Source organism: Zingiber officinale, chromosome 4A, assembly GCF_018446385.1.
Source record: "Zingiber officinale cultivar Zhangliang chromosome 4A, Zo_v1.1, whole genome shotgun sequence".
Taxonomy (NCBI): Eukaryota; Viridiplantae; Streptophyta; class Magnoliopsida; order Zingiberales; family Zingiberaceae; genus Zingiber; species Zingiber officinale.
The window spans coordinates 30,199,925-30,224,336 of record NC_055992.1 but is presented as its reverse complement, the minus strand read 5'-3'; positions in this window follow the sequence as shown (position 1 = coordinate 30,224,336).

The window sequence follows — 24,412 nt, the reverse complement described above, 5'->3', positions numbered from 1 at the left end:
TGTGCTAGGCTATGTTTTTAAGGTGCAGAAACGTGATCTAATTTAAAATTTTGCTAAACTCATGCCAATTGCTACTAAATCTGATCTTATGCTGAAAAGTACCTTTTTAAAGGTTGTACCTATACTCAAAAGAGAGGATCTAACCTTCACATATGGTTAAGGACTGAACTTAGGTACTTCCAACCGAAACAGGCGTTCCAATCGATTGGCTGATTGATTGGGACGTTCGGATCAATTCACGGATCGATTCCGATGGCTACTGTGCTCGGGCTAATATTCTGGATCGATCGGCTGATCGATCCAGACTGGCCAATCGATCCAATGATCGATTCCAGAGCTCTCTGTTCGTGGGAGCGATTTCCCGATCGATCGATCCCCAAACTCTCTGTTCACGACAGAACGCGACTGGATCGATCGGCTGATCGATCCAGAAGCTTACTGTTCGCGACAGAATGCGACTGGATCGATCGGCTGATCGATCCAGAGGCTTACTGTTCGCGGAACCAGGCTCCCAATCGATCCACTGATCGATTGGGGTTTCTGATTTCGCAATAAACTCTGATTTCAGCACTGTTTCGTGCCAACTCACATACATAAGTTCTAAAATAACTAGAAAACATTCTATTAGCAAACGACTAATATTCTAAATAAGTTTACTAACAAGCTAAGCAGATTTTCTATAATTTCATGCATTTAGATAACTAAATAGGCAAAGAGTAACATAATAAGAAGCACTAAGTTCTTAAACATTCTAATTCTTCCAAGGTCTTTATTCCAGGTTCCATCCACACACATCTTCCTTGCATTGACCTCCAGCCTCCGCTAGTCCATCTTTCCTTTACCTTTATCTGCAGTATAAGGAAAAAGTATCTGTAAGTTTTCGCTTAGTAAGAAACCATCTAACTCACAAAACATGCATACGATACGACTTATGCTTTGAAAACATGCTATTTGAAATATGCATTGAATATGCTAAAGCATGGCATGACAAACAAAACATAGAACTAAGGAGCTGATCATGGCAATAAATGCTAGTTATAAACTATCATGTTGTATCAATAGAAAACTAAACTGATATAGAAACAGAGCTAAGCTAATACTAAACTGGTGCTAAAGCAGTACTGAATTCACATAACTATGTGGTGAAGTTTTGGAAACTATATTCATAAGTAGATTAAAATAATAATCATGTTGCTGTTTGGGCCCGGCAACTGTACTTGCTATGCGCGCATCCCTAACTAGACCTAGGTTTGCAAGTCCCGAATTTAGCAGGGTTACTAGGTTATCTAAACCTAGGGACGACTATGGGAGTCCAACCCAATGGATATCTAATCCAGTACAGTGCCACTGAAAAATAAAATACTGAACATAAGCTAATAATTCTTGTCTTGCTCTTACTAGGTTGTCTAAACCCAGAACTAGGTTATCTGAACCTAGGGGCAACTGTGGGAGCCCACCCATTGGACGTTTTGTCCATAAAAACTGAAGCAAGACTAATTAAGCTGTAAAAATGCTTCTATTGCATTTATCTAAGCTATTAAAATGCCTATGGTGGCATTTAACTGAGCCAAGCGTTTAATCAAATGCTTGGTGTGCGCTAATTCGCACCCTATCACTGAAAATCTGCATACGGTTAAAACAATGCATCCAAACATACGACTAGCTACTTATACTGCAGGTGAGGGGTTTCTTACCATCTGTTCTAATTTTCTTACGATTCTAATCGCTAGATTCCCGGAGAAGACAATCCTTCCGACGATCTTCTCGTGCCTAAGCGTTCCTCTCGCTGAGGGAAACGCCCTCGTGTCGGAGTTGTGGCCGGAAGATGCTCTTGGAGCCCTTGGGACGGAACCCTGGTCTTCCTTGGCTTGGGCGCCGAGAGGATGAGGGAGAGATGAGGGTTCGGCGGTGAGGGTTTGAGGGAAAGGTTTTCTCGTTTAAGAAAATAACAATTCCTCACTTAATTCCCTATTTATATTAAGTGGATAATTCGACCCTACTTGAATATAAATATAATTGATTACCTTTTCTTTTAGCACGGCCCTGCTGGGTTCTCCTGGTTACTAGAGTTCACCTTAAGTTATAGGACCCAATAGGTCCCGGGTTTAATTCCCGCTTAAGCTATTTTACGTTTCTATTTATTTTTGCTACTTCCGCTACTCTAAAAATTCCATAAAAATATTCTAAAATTCCAGAAAAATCATAGAATATTTCTAAAATAACTTTGAGAATTTTTGGGTGCTACACCGTCATACCTGGCAATCAAATGAACATTTCGAATATTTTCTTATTTGATAAGTGGTAGGAAAAGCAAAATTAGTCCTTAATAGTACTAATAAAAATAACTAAAATCCATATAAATCAAAATTAACATTCTCATCTAAAGCTAAAGTTACCTTCAAGAAATCTCTAAGTTGAGGAGGCTCACAAAGCCTAGCTCATGAATCATCTTCAAAATAAAAGCAATCATAATTTCTAATTGTACAAAGTTTTCAGCAATAAAATTAGTAAGCTTCACAAAAAAAAATACTTACCAAAGGATATTAAAATTGCAAAAATAAAAATAAAGGAGGCTTACAACTTTTTTCATTGCAAAAAGAAAGACATGGAATACATTGGAAATAGTACAGAATGCAAGCATCAAAATGAAGCAAATCACTAACCCTTTCAAAGCAATTTCCCATTCTAATTGATAGCGTACAACAATATTTTCACCTTATTTCCGTAAAATAAAGTGAATATTCATTAGAAAATGAAAGCAACGTGCCTACTTGACTTCCATTGTAGCATTTGTTTAGCATTTTGTGATATAATTGCTTCTTCAACCAAAAATCCAAAAATAATCCCTACAAAATCCTCTCTTCCACATTAAAAAACGTATACACAAAATCCTCTTCAAACAAGCAACCAAAACCATTTTTTCCATCTATAACAACAAAAATTGCACATATGTATCCAGAAACATAAAAAACCTCTACTATTACTAGAAAGCAATCAACGAAACTCTTGTCTCCCATCCACAATGACAAAACTTGATGCTTGAACCTCCTTAAGGAGAGGGGAAATGCCAAGGAACAGAGACGAGGAATCAAAGAAAATGCCAAGGAACAACCACAACTCGAGAGATCCTGCGATCAACAGTAAAGGTAAGAGCGTAGATGAAAAATTAACATCAAACTATGCACAATGGAAAATTAAGATCAAACTAGGCACAATAATGATGTCAATTCATGAGAACTAACCTTCTTTGGCGTACACCATTCATAATCTGGAGGAATTCCTTGTACTTGCCAACATTCAAATTATGTTGCGGAATCATCGCGTACCAAACAAAATTTGCGAATTCTGACTTTAATTCTGCATCCCAGATATAGTTAAGCTCGGTTCTATTTCACAAATGCCCCCTAAAAAATTGACAGCCAATACCTAAGTAGGAGAAAAAGGAAGAGAGGAATATGATAAAAAGAGGGGAAGTATAACTCACTGTTGCTTCATAGGAGATTCCTCTTCAGATCGCTTCCTCTTGCTCCCAACGGCGTCCATATCAACCCTTATGCCTTGCGTTTCACCCAACCAAGAAGTCTCTCCCTCGAATAGCGTGGTTCTTCAACACAAAGCGTCACAAGAATGAAATTGAGAACAAGAGCATAGAACAAGGAAAACCAACACATATGTATCAAAACCAAATCTAATACAACAAAATGAGAGAGAGAGAGAGAGAGAGAAAGGTGAAGATTGAAAAGAGAGGAACTTTATACTCACCGATCGTGCACGAAGAAACCTTCTGAGAGTCAAATTGTACATATCCTATAATTTATGCTAAAAGGGTTAGTTTTTGCACATGATGAAGCCTGTCAATTGGGCTCGCCACAAAGCTTGATGACCAAGCTCACGAAGAAGGCAGGAGGCCACCACGCTCAAAGAAGATGACTATCTTTTTACCCTTTCATCTTCTTATATTACTCCCTCTTGACCTCATCCAAAAAAAGTAAACAAAACAAGAAAATTCCTCTCCTCTCCCCACTGTAGAACAATAGGCAAATAATTAGGGTCTTTTAAACTGAAAAATAAAATAAAATAGAAGTAATGTAACCTTATTCCACATGCCACTCTATCCATTAGTCCATAAACACATTGTGTAGAATTTTAAGCAAAACTCACTTGATAGATCAGAAAAAGATTTATGAAAGATCTCTGAAAGCATCTTTATTAACTAGAAGATGAAAAAAATAATATCTACACAAAGAAAGCCATTGTTGATTGTACTAGGTTCCTGTTGAAGCGAGTTAGCAAGATCGAGAGGAGTTAGAACTCAGGAATCAATTGATGTAATGGTGAATCGAAGGAATCATGAGCTCCAAATTTCGATGAGCATGCTCCTTAATCTGTTGGCCGACAACAACTTCTTGATGACCTTCTTCGAGTTCATCACGTCTGTCTCCGCCAGCTTCTCCAAGTGGTTGACGCAGCTCGACGTCGCAATCCTCTGCCACACACTCATGCTGTCAGTCAAGGTCACGAGCACCGCCACTAGAAATTTCTTCGTCGCCAACTTCTCCTCCGGGTTCAGCAGCTAGCTCAGGTTCTCTTCCTCTTTCACAAAAGTTTTCGGTTCTTGTGGACCGATATCACGCCGGTGAGCGCCTCCGCTATCATCTCACGCACTTGGAGCGACCGCGCTTCAAGGAGTCGCACCAGCTCAGGGATGAACCTCAAGTCCCCCATTGCCTTCTTCATAGCTTTCGACACGCCTCCGAGGCGCGACACTGCCTTCAGCACATGCTCCTGGACGCACACTTTGCCGCCCCACAGCAAGAGCAGAGCACGGTCGAGGTAGCCAGAGACCACCAAGTGGTTGACCATTGCCACGCTCGGTGACACGACATAGAGGTTCACGATCTCCCGTAGTGCCACCTCCTTCGCCTTGGGCGAGCCGGTGTCGAGCACCCAAACTAGCTCTCGGAGCACACCCTTCTTCTTCTTCACGTGGTTGCTGCCAGGCAACGCGAGCTTGTCTTCCACATCCATGGCCTTGCAGTGAGATTACTGAGGAGGAGGAAGAGGATGAGTAACAAATGAAGATCCAAATGGAGGAGTAACAAATGAAGATCCAGAAGGAGGAAGGAGTTATGTGTTGGTGTTTCTCATCTTCACCTTCACCTTCTATGACAGTAGGAAGGGAAACCTAGAGGGGCCTCAAAGCAGAACGAAGAAGTGTGTGACTTATGATTTTGGGTCTTTGCTTTTAGATGTAGGGTAAAAATTTTCATTTTTTTTGTGATTACTAATGAAAGTTGGACACGTGCCCCAATTTCTAGCGCGAGTTTTGTGGCAAAAATACAACGCTTGTAATTTCATTGACAATAGTTTATAACCGTTGTCTTATTATCACAACGACAATGGTTTATGCACCATTGTTCTAAGCATTGTAAAATATTCTCATTGGCAATGGTTCATTTCACCATTATCCCAACTGTTGTTAAAATTATCTTTTGGGGTAACTGTTGCATCAAAGACAATGATTTTGTCAAAAATCATTGTCTTTTTCCAAATTTACAATGCTTTTTCCTAAAACCATTATCTTTCCACCGTTGAGAAAGATCAAATTTCTTGTAGTGCTATCACGTGATCCCACAAGCCCCAAGTTTCCTTCTCCTGCCGTGTGGCAATGAATTAGAACCAATCCACTAAGATCTATGATAGCATATTGCTCTTTGTGGCATATTAATCTACTTTCATAGTCGACTCTCCAAGTCTTAGGTTTCTATGGGTTAGAGGATTGAGTTCTCCTTTTAGTTTATTCCTATATTCTCATAAAATATGAATCTCATACTTTTTACATTGAGATCATGTGTACACAGTAGATCTAGATCACAAACACACATATCATTGAATAAGAAGCAATTAAACTTAATAGATTCAATAGAAAGGTGCCTACATATCATGGGGATAATTCCTAATGCTAGAATTAAGAGTCTACTCCATACAAATAGAGCTACAAATAGAGATCATCATTCAATCAGTTACAATTAATATCAAATTCAGAAAAAGAGAAAGAAAGCTTAGTCTTGATGCGTGAAATCATCTTTGAATGCTCCTTGATCCAAATTTTGGGCGTGAAGGCGCCGAATCCCCTTGTGATAGTTCTTTGAAGTCTTCTTAGGGCCATTGGGCAGCTCCCAATTGAGATCCCCTCCTTGAGATCCAAATCAACCTTTTATTGGTGATTTGTAGGTGCCCGACACAGCCCCATGGCGACTGGCACGATTGCCCATGTCGGGCGCTATGACCTTCATTGGGTGGTGGGACGGCTCATTACCACTGGCATGGTTGGCCATGGTGGGCATTGGAAAACTCCTGAAAATCAGACAAGACCTATGCTAGCTAGCAAGTTCGACCATGGCGGGTGCTAAAAACTCTTGGAAATTGGACACGACCCATGCTGGCTGGCACGGTCAGCTGTGGTGGGTGCTAAAAAACTCTTGGAATTTTGACACAACCCATGTTGGCTGGCACAGCCAACCGTGGCAGACTCTGGAGCTTCAAGGAAATGGAGCATGACCCCTCCAAATTGGCTACAACTGTGACAGCTATGATTGCCTCAAAAATTGGTCTTTAAGCTCCGTTTTCACTCCTTTTACCCTATCAAAAGCAATAAACAAGAATAGTTCTATAAATTAGGAAAGTATCAAAATAAAAAATAAAGAGATGAAAACATGAAATATATACATATCAAATGTGACAAGATGTGTGTCAAGCTATGATAAAAATTGTATATGAAATGCACCCATCAAAATCCCCCAGACCAAACATTTAATTGTCCCTAATCAAACATCAATATCAAGAATACATGTGAATACCTATCTCCCAACTTCAATAAGTTCATTGATAACCATGATTTTGCTATATTGTTTTAATTCATAATGCATATTTTTAGTGATCATTTTCATAGATAAAATTCACATTTACATCATAATTCATAATTGCATGTGATCTTGGACCTAATTGCAAATTAGCGAATTTTCATGGTATTTGATGCTAATATTTGCTTATTATTTTGTAGGCATCAAAAGGGTCATGAACCCGATCAAATCAGACCACACTTGGGCTCAAATCAAGGGTTAATCAAGTCGATCAAGCCTTGGAGTGTTTTGGACCGTCCATTGAAGATCAAGCAGATCTAGCCATCTGTTGAGAATCTAGTCCATCCGACCTAATGAGGAGCAGATCACATCCGTAGATGAAGATCCAGGAAGTTTGATCCAGATCAGAGACGATCCGACCGTTGATCCAGTCCAAATCAATCTGGACCGTCCGATCAGTTTTGAGGAGGTTTAAAAACCCCGAGAAGCTACAGTAGCCAGTGGGCTCGGCGTTTCCTCGCGATTTCTTCTACAGTGCTCCATCTTCTTCCTCGCGGCGCCGAGTTCCCGTTCCTTAATTCCAGATTTGAGAGCTGGCTTCTTCACCGACGACGATATCCGAGCTTCCGGCGTCCAATTTCCGTTGATCAGAGAGCTTGAGGGAGGTTTCCCGAACGGCGATTTGGGTTCTGCTTCATCGCCGCATACCCGATAGAGGAGGTCTCCCGATCGGCGTTATTCGCATCCACCAGAGTTGAAGAGAGGTTTCTCAGATGCTTCGGAGCGTTTCCGATTCACATCCCGCAACAAACCTGGATCAATTTGGCCGGTTGCTCTGGTTTGTAACTTCACAGATCCTAAGCTCTGTTCTTCGGTTGATGGGATTACCAGCTGAATGTGAGCTCGAATGGAGGTTTCCAAGAGCTATGAGCATCCCCTGGTAATAGAAGGTAGCTTGTTTGATTGTTGTTGAATGCTTAAGGGGTTCCGAGAGCATTTCTGTTGGTTTTACAGCAGATTGTTGGAGTTTGAGCTTGGATCCGGATTAAGGAATGTGTTAGGGTTTAATTTTCTTTATCTGCTCTTTTGATTAGTTCTTGAACCTGCTCAGATCTAATGATCTGATTATTTTCTTTGCAATTTAGTTTTGTTTGAATTATCTTTCCTGCAATTTTTATTCTGATCTTTTGTTGCAATTCTGATTTTGTTTAATTCCTGCAATCAAAACCCATATTCAACTACCAACTTAGCTCTGCAATCTATTTCTTATTTTGAATTTCTTATTTCAGTTTAACCCAGCTAATGTTTAGTTACTAACAAGTGTTTAGCTAATGTTTTGCCTTGATTGTTTAGATACTAGTTTGGTTTTACTTTATCAGTGGTAATTTGGTTCTTGATCTTAATGCCTGTGAATTAATTTAGATGTCGAATGTATCACTTGATGTTCTTCATTGTTTACCTATCTATCACTTTGTTGATTGAGGGAAAGAATTGGAGATTTGGTGATTGAATTAATTGTGAAGTTGATTGTGTTTGTGACTTTGATGCTATTTCGGTATCTAGAAGTGTAGTGAGATCTTGAGTTTAATGTTACTGTGATTTTGAATTAAAAAGATAATAATTGATCTATTGATTCAATGAGGCATTTAAATCCAAATTTAATTGATGTTTATTTGATGAGAAGGAAATGAAGGTAATAATGTCTAGAGGAGATCAACCTTACTTGAATCTGTTCTTGATCATGTTAGAAGAACTTAATTTGGATTGCAAGTTAAATGGAAGTGCTAGTTTGACTTTGTGGATGTGATCACTCAATTTGAAACAATTCTAGAATTCACAGACATTTACTAGCTAATCCTTGGAAAAATACGACTTGGGACTCCATACTACATCTCTTATTTTTAGTTTTGAAATGTTCCAATATTAATTAATTTGATGCACCATGTGACATGTAATATGGTTTTCAACAAATTTTGGCGCCGTTGCCAAGGAACAACTAACTAGTAGTGTGTGTTTATTTTAGATTGATGCATTGATTGATTTTATTTGTTAGCATGTTGATTGATTTGATTGCTTATTTCTCTTTTGTATTTTCATGCTGGGTTGTTCTTGAATTATTAATTGCTTTTACTGTTCATGTTTTCGTGTGTATGAAACTTTATGCTTTTGAATCTTCTAACATTGATTTGTAGTGTTGTTTTGAAAGAACAGGAGATTTCTTTAGCATGGATCCGTATTTTCAGAATTTTAGAGGTGGAATGGAAAATCAACATTTTCAGCCCGAGAATCAATATTACCCATACATGGATCAACAAAATAGGTATGAATTATTTTCTAATGGTTTTAATGCTAATTGGGTGGATAATTCATGTTTCAGGTATGAAAGTGCACAAGGACAATTTGTTGAGTCATATCCAATTTACCAGAGTTCATATGGGTTCCAAGAAGTTTTAACAAATTTTATGCCACAACCTTTTCAACAAAACGATCTTCAGACGGATGAGTCAACATGGAAACTCAAGGAGATGATGCAACAAATGATTGAACATCAAGAGCGACAATTTTCAAGGATTCAGAACATACAGATTCAATTAGATCAAATTACATCATCTATTAATCAGCCGCAAGCACAAAACTCCAGTGGAGAGATGGAAAGTAGCGATTCTGTCAGGCCTGGCCCTACTCCCATTACTTCACATGATTTTTCTAGTAATTTTTGTGATGATTATGTAATTATGCAAATTTCTGATCCTACTGATGTTGTTGTTGAAGATGTTGTTAGTGATTCAGGTTCTGAGCATGTTTTTGAAGATGATTTAAGTGTAGGGGAATGCTTACTGGAAACATTACCTCAAGAATCACCAAGAATTGAAGATGTAAGTGTAGGGACTTGTGCTATGGAGCCAAGCACCCAAGAATCACTACATAAGGATGAACATTCACAAGAACAAGAGCTTGAGCCATATCAATATGATGAGGAAGAGGTAACAATCACCACTCCAGGTACCTTTCAACATGAAAAGGTGAGTTTTTCTTGTGATTTATCAGAAAATTCAATAGAGGTACCAATTGTTGATTTCATTAGTTGTGATTCAATTCTTGATACATATTTTACCCACACTAATATTCTCCTATCTTCTTTTTACCTCACATGCGTGTGGGAGACGTTTTCTTTGATTGATGTTGTAGGAGAACATAAGCTTCCGGAGTGGATGCTTGAACTGAACCGCCTCCGTTCTCCAGAAAAAGCTTTCAATGGAAAAATGGTCAATAAAAAGAAATTGATTGCAACCAAAAGTACTCCATTCCCAGTGTGGATTTTGTTGCTAAATCTACTTCGACCACCAGAATTAAAGGGGAGTTGGTTCTAATTTTGCTTTATCTTGCATTTTAATTCATGCTTTGTTAATAAATTCTTTTTATGCATTTCTTTAGTTACATACTTTGCAATTGCACTTTGTTTTTACATTTTGCATTTTATTTTCACATTTGCTTCCATACTTTGCATTTAGTTTGGTATACATAGCATGTCAGTGAATAAAATTCTCCATGAGAATTTTCTAAGTAATACTTTTAAGATGGTAAAAGTTTTTAAATTTGATCATCAATTTTAGGTCATTTAACATGATTGGATGCTTTTCTTACATGATATTGGTTAAATTGGTAGTGGATTCCATTTTAATTAATTGAGCTTGATTGCAATAAATACCTAGTGAGGACCATCACAAGCCTAAACTCTATTATATTTTTGTGTGGCATGCACTCATAACAATTGAAACTTTAGAACTTGCTTAGTTTCTTTTCAAAGTCACAATAGCATTTGTGTGCATGGAAATTGAGGATTTTGTCAATTTTGTTTCCCTTCATACTTTCTAATTCCTTTCCTCACAATTTTCTTTATACATTCTCATCTAGAATTCGAATTCTTGAGTATCCTTGCTTGTCATTATTTCATTGGGAGTTTTGATTGAATACTTGATGAGTTAGAGTTTGCAAGATGGGTAAAGGTTTAAGTGTGGGGGAGGATTGGTATACATTTGAAGATGTTGAAGGTTTTGGATGACTTCATGAGAATTGACCTTAGGTCTGGCTGAAAATTCAGAAATGTTTCTTACAATGCTCAGAATCCTTTTGTTGATATCAATTTCAGCATTTCAACACCCAAGTTTCTGAAAGGTTGTCTCAAAAGCTTAATTGCAGGATGCAAAAATCTATGAGACTAAGTTGCAGAGACTTGAAGTTTAACTCGCAGGAAATTGAGGCTGCAGTAATATGTAAATGAAGTGCTTAGTGTCAATGTTGTGCTAAAGATACATGCTCTTTTCAACCAGCAGCAACATGAAGTTTAACCTCTATCATTTCAGTGACAAAGTGTGGTTTTCTTTTAAAGGAAGCTTTGCCCTCTCGTTAACAATTAGAAGTGATGAAGTGCAGGTATGTAATGGTGAAAAATTTTCTCTGATCTGGAGCAAGGAATTGAATCTGTAACACAAAAGAAAGGCTGTGGGAATTGGACTGCACATTGCTACTGTGTGGAATCAGAAGCTGATCACATTGTATCACAGTAGGATTGCAATTCAAGAGTTAAATTCAGATCAAAACTAGAAGTATCAAGAACTATTTCTGAATTTCAGAATTCTGAATCTTTATTCAGGAAGCTACACAAAGAATTGGGAATTCTACAAATTGAAATTGGCACAAGCAGTGTCTAAATCCAATTCACAGAATTTGTTCTTGTTGTGGCCTTTAAATCAGTTATGAGTTCATTCAAGCTCTCAATCTTTTCAAATCTGCCAGAATTTAGAGCAATCTGAACCTAAATTCCTTAATTGATGAACAAATTGTAAAGTGCTAAAGGATTACAGATTTACAGAACAGGAACCTGTTTGTGTGATGTTTGCTTCCAAGATTAATTTCATGATCCGGCTAAGTATTCAAGAGTTGTTAGTTGCATAAGTGGTTGGGAGCTCAGTATAAAAATTGTTGTTGGAGTATTAAACCTTGTTTGGGACTCTTTACTGGTAAATGAAGGAAGCAGGAAGCTGTAGAAGTGAGGAAATATTCCGGAAATGAACAAGTTCGTGCCAGATTTTCAAGCTAATTGCTGATCAGAAATGAACTAAACTCAAGTTTAAGATTAAGCTATAGTTTTCAAATTCAGATATTTCAGAATTGGAACTAAGCTCTTTTAACATTGTGCAGTTCTGAAAATTAAAAGCTGATACTTAATCTGATTTCTGATTTTTGAAGTTGCTGAAGAAGGAAACAAGTGCAAGAATTGGATTCTGAATTTTGCAATGCAGAAATGAAGAAATGGTGTAAGCCGCAGCAGTGAGGACCATTGACATTAAAAGAAGGCAGTGAAGGCTCTCTAGTTGTGAAGTGATACTCATTCAATGATTGTAGTGTAAGCTTTAGAAGGAAACAAATGGAAACAAAAGAAGTTGATTGCTGGAATGACAGAATTTAGAGTGCAGAATTGAATCTGCATTGCTGATATTTACACAAATTAAGATCATTTCCATGCTAACCATTTCCAGTTCTTCACAAACCTGCTGGACTGAATATGTAAGTATCAGTAGCACAAATCAGTGAGGAAAAATGCAGTCTGAAATATGGGAATTTCAGAAACTCTGAAGTCTGACCAAGCTATTGGAAGTTGCTGACATTAGAGAATTTGGTTTTTTCTGTTCATTTAATCTTTGAAAACAGATTTTGCTGCTAAAAGCTATGGATTTGTGCAGCAGAGAAAAAAAAATTGCAGAAATTGCTATGTGCAGAATAGATGTTGAAGCTGTTTTGCAGAATTCAGAAATGGAGTTAAAAACCATTTGTTCATGGAAAATTTGAAATCCAGCTGATACTTTCTGCTCCAAAGTTTACAAGACTTTTTAATTGAGAATTTGATAGAAAAATAGAGATATAAACTGGGAACTTAAAGCAGAAAACAAAATCAGACTGGAGGTATGCCTAAATGGTGTATGTCCTAGCATTTGCACTTCCTTTCACTTAAGATTAGAAGTTGAAAACAGGGAACTTAATCTGCCCAATTTGTTAAAATGCTGGAATTGTAACTGAATTCTGCTGGGATAATGGAATCTGGAATTCTGGAGAACCCCTGCTGGAATTGGATTGCTGAAGATGAATGCTAGATGTAAGGGCAGGATTGATGGCTAACAATGATGCTGAAAATTCTACATTTAAAGATCAGATACAAGGGATATATCAGGGTTACAAGTGTGCCATTTTGTGAGTTATTTGTGCCATGTTTCCTTTTGTGCTGCTGTGAAGAACAATGATATGCAGAAATTGTGTTCATTTCTGAAAACTAAGTGTCAAAATTGCCCATTTCTGCAAATTCCGGAATTTTGGGAATTAGTTCTGAAATTGAGCAGTGAGAGTAGGCATGCATACAACTACTAAGACCTTTTCCAGCAGTATAAGAAACAAGAACAAATGAATGCTGAAACTGTATAGCTTCATCGCAATGCTGGAATTTTATACAATTTGTAGAATTTTCAAGCTCAAAGTGATTTCAGAGGTGATATAAACAAAGTGAATGCTTGAATTTGAATTCTTAAAGCTGCTATTTGTGATTGATTGATGCTGAATTTCTCCAATGCATTAGAGATGCACATCTTTATTGTATCTGCCATTTACAGAAATAGCTAAACGAGTGGAATTGTAATTGCTGAAGAAACAAGTTAGCAGAATGGCAAAACTGAAGTTGAATCTGGATTCAGGAATTGTTCAGAATTGGAATTGAAAGTCAAGCAAGTTCTAAAACTAGAGTTGGATAAGTATCAAAATTCAGAGGTTGGGATTCATTGATTCTGAAATTCATAATGTAAATGCTACATCTGAAACTCTGATTCTGAATTTTGAATGCTGTGTTGAACGTTTCTGGAATTGATGAACTGCATCAGGAGCAAGTCTCTTGTGTGCAAAACTTTGAGGCTGCAAGAAATCAAAGTCTTGATACTAAACCTGAAAAGCATCCTGCTGGAATCATATTTCTGAATCTGAAACGAAATCTACAGTTTCTGATATTTTCAGAAACTGAACCTCAAGTCTAGTGGCCCTTGCAGTGATTCTGTAATTTTGTTGCTGTCATTAATTTAGCTGGAATTTTAGGTTACTTTTCTAGCATTCAAGAAATCTGGATTTTCCAGAATCAAAATTTTGAAGTGCAAATTTTAGAATCTGAACTTGGCATCTCAACCCTATTTTGTGCCAACTTCTCTTACAAACTTCCTGAACATTGACTAATTCAAGTTAAATGTCTAATTTGAAATGTTATTTGATATTATATACTCAGAATCTTGGAAGAATGTCGTTACTGGTTTTTAGTTAGCTGTTGGATTGTTGTAACATAACTGCAGTGCATGGAAATCAGAATTCTGAAGTTGCAAAAATTCAGATGTCACAGGTGATACAAGTGTGAAGCAAGAGAAATTGTGTTGATAAATGCTGATGAGGAATCAAATGTTGTGGTTAATTTCTTCCTTGTAATGGTTTGTATGCTGCTGAAAAATAATTTGAGTGCTTAAATTGCTGGATGATGCTGGAATTTGAATCTGAAAAATCAGAAACAGAGGAAGGAAGAAACAGAGAATTCTGTAAATTGAAGAAAGAAGATTTACAGTGGTTTTTAAAGTGTGTTAAGAATTGGAAAGAATGTGGTTTTTAATTGTCCGAGACGTCCAATGGTTTAAGTGTGGGGGAGGGTGTTGGATACGTGTTGTGAGATTTGTTTCAAAATGCTGAAATTGAAGTGGAAAGACAGTTAAAAACGGTGAAGAAAGGAAAAAAATGGCACATTCAAGAGAGTATCAAAGTTGGAGATAGAGTATCAAGATTCTTTGTTTGCCATCAAATTGAAGGAGAGGTTAGCTTGATACTTTGAAGTGGTAATAACAAATGGTATTCATCATTTTATACATCAAAATTGGTCAACTCATCAAGTATATTCCTCCAATACTCTTATCTCTCATTTTCTTCATTGAATTCTTTTCTTTTGCCATTTTATCCACTTTAATTGTTCTTCTTGTTTACATTTCAATTCTTCATGATTAAATCCTTTTGATTCATGTATGCTATGTTTATAGTGGTGGAGAATTAGAAAATAAGCAAGCTTATGGTAGTGAAATGTGTTAGTCCCTTTGGAGGCCGGCAAGAGGGGAGGGGTGAATTGCCCTACAAATTAAAACCAAAAACCCTTCTCGGATATTCAACTAACTTAAAAGAACTTGTAATTAAAAAGGCAGAGACTAAGTAAAGAAAAACAGACACCAGAGTTTTACTTGGTTTGCAATCAGGGGATTGCTAATCCAAGGAATGTAAGCGCACTATCTGATTCTCCTCTGGGCGGAGTAGCCTCTTACAGCGTTGAACGTACAAGAAGAAAAGTAAAGCACACAGAAGTTGATTACAAGTTCGTCGTTCTAATTAATTTGATTTGCTTCTGGACCAAGGCTATATTTATAGCCTTGGTCGGGGCGCCTGGAAGGGTTCCGGACGCCCTGGGGGGATAAAACTTTATCCCCCAACGTTCAGATCGAGTTTGACTCGATCTGGTCAAAAATCTCATTCCGGGCGCCCCGGACCCCAAAAGTCAACTCTGGTTGACTTTTTCCGTCTGGTCGCTCCGCTTCGGTTCAGCTCGTCTCGGTCCGGGTCTTCTGTTCCGGCTCCACTAGCTTAGGTGATCTCGGCTATCCGGAATAGGGCTCACCCGAACCCATGTTCCGGCCTTCTCCTCGAGCAGCCTTCCTTCCCGGTTTCTCGTCCCTCGAACGCCGCGCACGTTCTTCTCGTCCACCGGTGTACTCTTCCGCGGACACCTCGTCCCTCAGACGCACCGAGCCCGTCGGCTCTCTCCCGTGCCGTCCTTCTCGCTAGCCGCGTCTTCCGCTCGACTTCCTGTGTTCCTAAGTTCCTGCACACTTAGACACAAGGGTTAAACAATGCAGGACCTAACTTAACTTGTTTGATCACATCAAAACACCTCGGGGTTCCAACAATCTCCCCCTTTTTGATGTGAGCAACCCAAGTTAAGCTAGGGAAAAACAGATGTAATAAAAATAATTTATTTGTAATTAAGTCCAAAGATATTTCATAAAAAAGTTTATATACCTCCCCCTAGACTAGACTTAACATTCTTCTCCCCCTTTGATCACATTAAAAATAGGGGTTCTTTAAACAAGTCTAAGGTAAAAAAAATTTAAGTGAATTTTCATAAAAACTTTCTAAGACAATTAATATTAATTTCTAAGGCAATGTTTCAAAAGAGAATATTTAGTAAAAAAAAATTCTAAGTCAATATTCAGAAAATTTTAAGGAATTTTATAAAAGATTTCTAAGGTAATTTTCAAAGGAAAATGTCTAAGACAGTATTCATAGAAAAATTCCTAAAAAAATATCTAAGTTAATTTAAAAAGATTTAAGTCGATTTCCAAAAAGAATTTCTAAGTCAATTTTCAGGAAATTTCTAAGTCAATAATTTTCAGAAATTTTCTAAGTCAATAAAAAAAATTTAATTTAAAAAAAAATTATTATAAATTATATCAATTGAATAACTCTTTTAAAGCATTAGGTAAATTAAATTAATGTTTTTTCAGTTAGTCAATTAAACTTTTCATTTCGATACTTGGCTTCCAGGTCGTGGCGAGGCACTAGGCCTTCTTGGTTATTGGAGCAACAACCACTTCCTTAGACAAAGCCTCATAATGAAATTAGTCGTTTAATTTCCTTGCTGAAAATGCTAAGTTAAATTAAACAGGTTTTTGGAACCCATTAGAGATTCCTACCTACAGGGTTAACCAAGTATTTCCTAGGTACATAGATTTTTGATATATTTCTAATTTGACTTTGATGAAATCTATAATACCAATTTAAACCTCTATAATTTCTAAAAGTAGAAATATTTGAACTTTTATATTTTTTCAATCTTTCTATTTCTTCTTTTAGTTTTTCATTGTGAATTTTCAATTTATCAAAATCCTCTATTAGACATGATTTTGCTAAAATTCCTTTTGTTTCCAAAATTTCATTTTTTAATTTGGCATTTTCTTTTTCTAATTTATACATGGATTTAGTCATTGCCTTAATGCCAGAGTAAAGTTGATCAGGGGAGAGGCATACCTCACTTACCATGTCGGACTTAAAGCATGAATCTCCCCCTGCTTCGCTGCCTTCATCCGAGGTCGCTCCCTCTTCATCGTTGCTCGATTCTGATATACTTTGTCCATCGTGGCTTGCCATCAGTGCTATCCCGGCGTATTCTTGAGCTTCTGATTCAGATGAAGAAGTGTCATCCCAAGTTGCTTTTAGGTTGTGTTTCTTGGGAGACTTCCTTTTGTCCTTTTTGAGTTCTGGGCAGTCTTCTCTTATGTGTCCCTCCTTCTGACACTGGTAGCATCGCACCTTTCTTCCTCCTTTTTGATTCTTTTTATTCTGCATTTTAAATTTATTAGACCTAAAGAATTTTTTAAAATTTCTTACCATGTGCGCTTCTTGATCGTCTTCGGAGTCTGACTCGAGTTCATCCTTCTGAGTTGTGTTCAGCGCTATAGTCTGGGTTGTATCCTTTGTCGTTCCTGCACATCTAGTTTCGTATAATTCAAGAGTAGAAAAACATTCCTCTAATGTACTTACCTCCAGGTCCTTTGAGATGTAGTAGGCGTCGATGATTGACGTCCACTCTGGAGTTCTGGGAAAGGCGTTGAGTGCGTAGCGTAAGGCGTCCCGATTTGTTACCTTTTCACCGAGGTTCTCGAGACCAGTAACTAGTTCTTTTACCTTTGCATGTAGACCGGCTACTTTCTCACCTTTCTCCAAGCGGATGTTCATTAGTTTGTTTCGGAGGATGTCCCTTCTAGCGAGCTTCGCTTCGGATGTGCCTTCGTGGAGTTCTAGAAACTTCTTCCAAAGTTCTTTAGCTGATGAGTAGCTTCCGATGCGGTTTACTTCCTGAGGCGGTAATACGCTTAGCAGGTGATGTTCCGCACGGCTGTTTGCTACAAACTCATTCTGCTCTTTTTTTGTCCAATTGCTTTCTTCTTTTTCTTCACCGTTCTGATTTGTTGGAGCTACAAAACCGTATTTCATAATAAAATAAATTTCAATCTCGGTTTTTAGAAATACCTCCATACGACGCTTCCAGTCTGTGAAGTTCCCCTCGAATTTTGGTGGAACGATGCTTGGTCCGGCCATCTTTCTTGCTTCGATCGGCGGTTAGTCCTCCTGAAGCGTCCTCGCTCTGATACCACTTGTTAGTCCCTTTGGAGGCCGGCAAGAGGGGAGGGGTGAATTGCCCTACAAATTAAAACCAAAAACCCTTCTCGGATATTCAACTAACTTAAAAGAACTTGTAATTAAAAAGGCAGAGACTAAGTAAAGAAAAACAGACACCAGAGTTTTACTTGGTTTGCAATCAGGGGATTGCTAATCCAAGGAATGTAAGCGCACTATCTGATTCTCCTCTGGGCGGAGTAGCCTCTTACAGCGTTGAACGTACAAGAAGAAAAGTAAAGCACACAGAAGTTGATTACAAGTTCGTCGTTCTAATTAATTTGATTTGCTTCTGGACCAAGGCTATATTTATAGCCTTGGTCGGGAGGGTTCCGGGCGCCTGGGGATAAAACTTTATCCCCAACGTTCGATCGAGTTTGACTCGATCTGGTCAAATCTCATTCCGGCGCCGGATGGTTCCGGCGCCGGTCCGGGGCTGAGGTTCCGGGCCCGGACCCCAAAAGTCAACCTAGTTGACTTTTTCGGTCTGAGCCCTCTGCTCCGGTTCAGCTCGCCTCGATCCGGGTCTTACCCTCTGGCTCCACTAGCTTAGGTGATCTTGGCCATCCGGAATAGGGCTCACCCGAACCCATGTTCCGGCCTTCTCCTCGAGCAGCCTTCCTTCCCGGTTTCTCGTCCCTCGAACGCCGCGCACGTTCTTCTCGTCCACCGGTGTACTCTTCCGCGGACACCTCGTCCCTCAGACGCACTGAGCCCGTCGGCTCTCTCCCGTGCCGTCCTTCTCGCTAGCCGCGTCTTCCGCTCGACTTCCTGTGTTCCTAAGTTCCTGCACACTTAGACACAAGGGTTAAACAACGCAGGACCTAACTTAACTTGTTTGATCACATCAAAACACCTCGGGGTTCCAACAAAATGTTGTGAGTTGCATTGAGTGAACTCCACTAATACATGTTTTGAGTGTGAGAGCTAGAATAGGTAAATCCTTTGTGAGATTGCATCTTGCTTAGTTTTTCAATTGGATTGAAACCACCATACCTACTGATTATTGTTTGGATTGTATTCATGATTGTTGCTGATCTTTAAGATGACCTTAGTTAATTATCTTTTACTATCTTCTAGGTATTGCTAGGAAATTGTGTGGAGATGATTTTTAGGTTTTCTTTACTTGAACGGGACGTCCAAGATTAAGTGTGGGGGATTTGATAACCATGATTTTGCTATATTGTTTTAATTCATAATGCATATTTTTAGTGATCATTTTCATAGATAAAATTCACATTTACATCATAATTCATAATTGCATGTGATCTTGGACCTAATTGCAAATTAGTGAATTTTCATGGTATTTGATGCTAATATTTGCTTATTATTTTGTAGGCATCAAAAGGGTCATGAACCCGATCAAATCAGACCACACTTGGGCTCAAATCAAGGGTTAATCAAGTCGATCAAGCCTTGGAGTGTTTTGGACCGTCCATTGAAGATCAAGCAGATCTAGCCATCCGTTGAGAATCTGGTCCATCCGACCGAATGAGGAGCAGATCACATCCGTAGATGAAGATCCAGGAAGTTTGATCTAGATCAGAGACGATCCGACCGTTGTTCCAGTCCAAATCAATCTGGACCGTCCGATCAATTTTGAGGAGGTTTAAAAACCCCGAGAAGCTACAGTAGCCAGTGGGCTCGGTGTTTCCTCGCGATTTCTTCTACAGTGCTCCGTCTTCTTCCTCGCGGCGCCGAGTTCCCGTTCCTTAATTCCAGATCTGAGAGCTGGCTTCTTCACCGACGACGATATCCGAGCTTCCGGCGTCCAATTTCCGTTGATCAGAGAGCTTGAGGGAGGTTTCCCGAACGGCAATTTGGGTTCTGCTTCATCGCCGCATACCCGATAGAGGAGGTCTCCCGATCGGCGTTATTCGCATCCACCAGAGTTGAAGAGAGGTTTCTCAGATACTTCTGGACGTTTTACGATTCACATCCCGCAACAAACCTGGATCAATTTGGCCGGTTGCTCTGGTTTGTAACTTCACAGATCCTGAGCTCTGTTCTTCGGTTGATGGGATTACCAGCTGAATGTGAGCTCGAATGGAGGTTTCCAAGAGCTATGAGTATCCCCTGGTAATAGAAGGTAGCTTGTTTGATTGTTGTTGAATGCTTAAGGGGTTCCGAGAGCATTTCTGTTGGTTTTACAGCAGATTGTTGGAGTTTGAGCTTGGATCCGGATTAAGGAATGTGTTAGGGTTTAATTTTCTTTATCTGCTCTTTTGATTAGTTCTTGAACCTGCTCAGATCTAATGATCTGATTATTTTCTTTGCAATTTAGTTTTGTTTGAATTATCTTTCCTGCAATTTTTATTCTGATCTTTTGTTGCAATTCTGATTTTGTTTAATTCCTGCAATCAAAACCCATATTCAACTACTAACTTAGCTCTGCAATCTATTTCTTATTTTGAATTTCTTATTTCAGTTTAACCCAGCTAATGTTTAGTTACTAACAAGTGTTTAGCTAATGTTTTGCCTTGATTGTTTAGATACTAGTTTGGTTTTACTTTATCAGTGGTAATTTGGTTCTTGATCTTAATGCCTGTGAATTAATTTAGATGTCAAATGTATCACTTGATGTTCTTCATTGTTTACCTATCTATCACTTTGTTGATTGAGGGAAAGAATTAGAGATTTGGTGATTGAATTAATTGTGAAGTTGATTGTGTCTGTGACTTCGATGATATTTCGGTATCTAGAAGTGTAGTGAGATATTGAGTTTAATGTTACTGTGATTTTGAATTGAAAAGATAATAATTGATCTATTGATTCAATGAGGCATTTAAATCCGAATTTAATTGATGTTTATTTGATGAGAAGGAAATGAAGGTATTAATGTCTAGAGGAGATCAACCTTACTTGAATCTGTTCTTGATCATGTTAGAAGAACTTAATTTGGATTGCAAGTTAAATGGAAGTGCTAGTTTGACTTTGTGGATGTGATCACTCAATTTGAAACAATTCTAGAATTCACACACATTTACTAGCTAATCCTTGGAAAAATACGACTTGGGACTCTATACTACATCTCTTATTTTTAGTTTTGAAATGTTCCAATATTAATTAATTTGATGCACCACGTGACATGTAATATGGTTTTCAACAAATTTTCTAATTCTATCAAATAGTATCATCTTTAAGCAAAGGTATTCAATTAGTTTCACCAAGCCTATCAAGCTAGTTTAAGTGCATAGTGCATAGTTTGCTCCTAAAGTTTTCAAGTTCCTCTTAAGTCAAGTTGTTATCCCATTGTGTTCCCAAGGTTTCTAGCGTTAGGCACTTACGTACCATATGCAAGGTGCACCCCTTCTTCCCAGCACAAAATCTCAAAAGGATGCTCGGTATTGAGAAAAATAGATAAGTGTTTCCCTAATAATCTAACTCGATCTCAAAGAGACACCTCATCATTTCCACTCATAACAATTATTTTTTTATCCCATTATTGCCTTTTTTTTAATTTTTAGTTTTTTTTCTTTCACTCAAGATGTTTTATTGCATTTTAAGTTTCCTCTATTTCTATATAGAATTTTGATTTTTTTAAATTGGTTGACACAATCTGAGCATAATTCAGTACTAAAATGTTGGGAGATGGTCACCTATAGTCATCAAGGTACTAATCCGATAAGATGAATCATGGCTACGTCATATTAAATCAACCTTTCAGAAATAAACTATAAATGAATTGTAATAGTTAAACTACCAAGAAGGGATTTGGTGAAACATAATCAACTCAACAATACTTCTATAAAATCTTACTACAAGATAGGAGGATATGAATCACCAAAAGTCAGGGAATGCATTCACATGGTATCATCAAGACTAAACACATCAAAATTTTACTTAAAGGGCAAAGCCATACATGTGGCTTCAATATGAATTCAAAAGATCAATAAGAACTAAATATAAAATGAAGTAATGCTAACAACTATATCAAACTAAACAACTATAAGAAAAACATCAAAAACAGGCATCATCAAATAATACAATTACAAAAGAAAAATTCACCCTGAAAATTAAGCACTTCTCCAATAAGGCCCATTAATGTAGAGGACAAGGAGGAAAATGAGGAAGGGGAGACATCTCCATTCTAGGTAAAACTAGGAATCGAGCCTATAATGGCATAGAAACATATGCTCCATTTAAGAGGTTGTAACCTCCTATGCTCCTCGATGATTGTAACACCCCACCCTCCTCACTACTGGTCTGTGAGATCGGAGCGCTACTGGACTACTAACTTTACTTAACTATCCTTGTTCACATGTTGATAGTAATTCCTAAAACTCTCGGAGAACTCAAAACATACAATTAACTAGCTGCGGAAGACTAAATGACTCATCTAATACATTCTACTCAACTCTTTGTTAATAAATTATTATGCTAAATCCCAAGGCTTCTATAGTCCAGGCATCACACATCCATCCGCACCTCCTTGTCGCCTTCCTTTGCTATAACTTTTCCTTTCCTTTATCTGCAGTAAGAGGAAATGCAACTATAAGCAAAATTACTTAGTAAGCGCTATCTAACTCACAAAACTTGAATATGCATGTGAATAAAATAAATCTAAAACTGAATGCTTTAAAGGAAATACTACACATGCTCATCTAATAGCAAAAGAATAAGACATGCTGAAATGCTAAACATGTAAAGCTTATTTCACTTGTTCAAAACTTATCCTTTTATACTTCAGAATAATAAGTTTAACTGAACTGATACATAAACTGAGCTAAACTGATACTAGGCTAATGTTGAATCTGAACTGTATTCACGTAACTGATTTGTGAAGTTTTGAAAACTATTTTCATAATAGATAAAAATAATAATCATGCTACTGATGGGCCCGGTAACTGTACTTGCTATGCGCGCATCCCTAACTAGACCCGAGGTAGCTAGTCCCGAATCTAGTAGGGTTTACTAGGTTATCTAAACCTAGGGACGACTATGGGAGCCCAACCTAAGGACAACTGAGAGTCCAGCATACTAGGTTATCTAAACCTAGGGACGACTATGGGAGCCCAACCCAAGGACAACTGAGAGTCTAGCACAATGCCACTGATAAAAGTAAAATACTGATTTATAAGCTGATTTATCTTAATTACTTCTTCTTTAAATGCCTTGGCATTTTAACGAGCACATTGTGTGCCAAAATCCCTAAAGTCTTGACTTTGAGATCTACTTAAGGCCTTGACCTTTTTCTTTCTTTTCTTTATCTTTCTTATACTTTTTAATACCTCTAATAAAAGAATGCTTCTTTAAAAACTGAAATGTTTAAACAAATTCTAACTTTGAAATGCATAAACAAAAATCTGCATACTATACTAATCAAAATTCTGCATACTATACTAATCAAGATTCTGCATTCTATGCTACTATATTTTTGTATACTATGCTACACTATTTCTGCATACTATGCAAACATAAATTCTGCACTATAATACTTAACTAAAATGCACTATAATCTTTTTCTTTAAAAACTGCACTATAAGTTCCACCAAAAATCTGAACTACAAGTTCCACCAAAAATCTGCACTATAAATTCCACCAAAAATCTGCACTACAAGTTCCACCAAAAATCTGCACTATAAACTTTAAAGAAATCTGCACCATAAGCTCTTAAGAAATTTGCACTACAAGCTCTAAAGAAATCTGCTCTAAAGAAATCTGCATTTTAAGCTCTAAGAAATCTACACTACAAGCTTAATTAAAATCTGCACTATAAGCTTACATAAAAATCTATACTATAAGCTTAATTAAAATCTGCAGTATAGGCTTAATTAAAATCTGCACTATAAGCTTAAATAAAAATCTGCACTATAAGCTTAATTAAAAATCTGCACTATAGGCTTAATTAAAATCTGCACTATAAGCTTAATTAAAATCTACACTATAAGCTTAATTAAAATCTGCACTATAAGCTTACATAAAAATCTACATTATAAGCTTAATTAAAATCTGCACTATAAGCCTACATAAAAATCTGCACTATAAGCTTAATTAAAATCTGCACTATAGGCTTAATTAAAAATTTGCACTACAAGCTTAATTAAAATCTGCACTATAAGCCTACATAAAAATCTGCACTATAAGCTTAATTAAAAATCTGCACTATAGGCTTAATTAAAAATCTACACTATAAGCGCTTCTCATGCTTCGAATTCAAGAAGATCAAAGGTCCGAAACTACTCCTACTGCAGGTGAGAAACACTTACCTTGCTTCTTGGACTCCCAACCGAGCAAGAAAGGCTTCTAGGACCTTG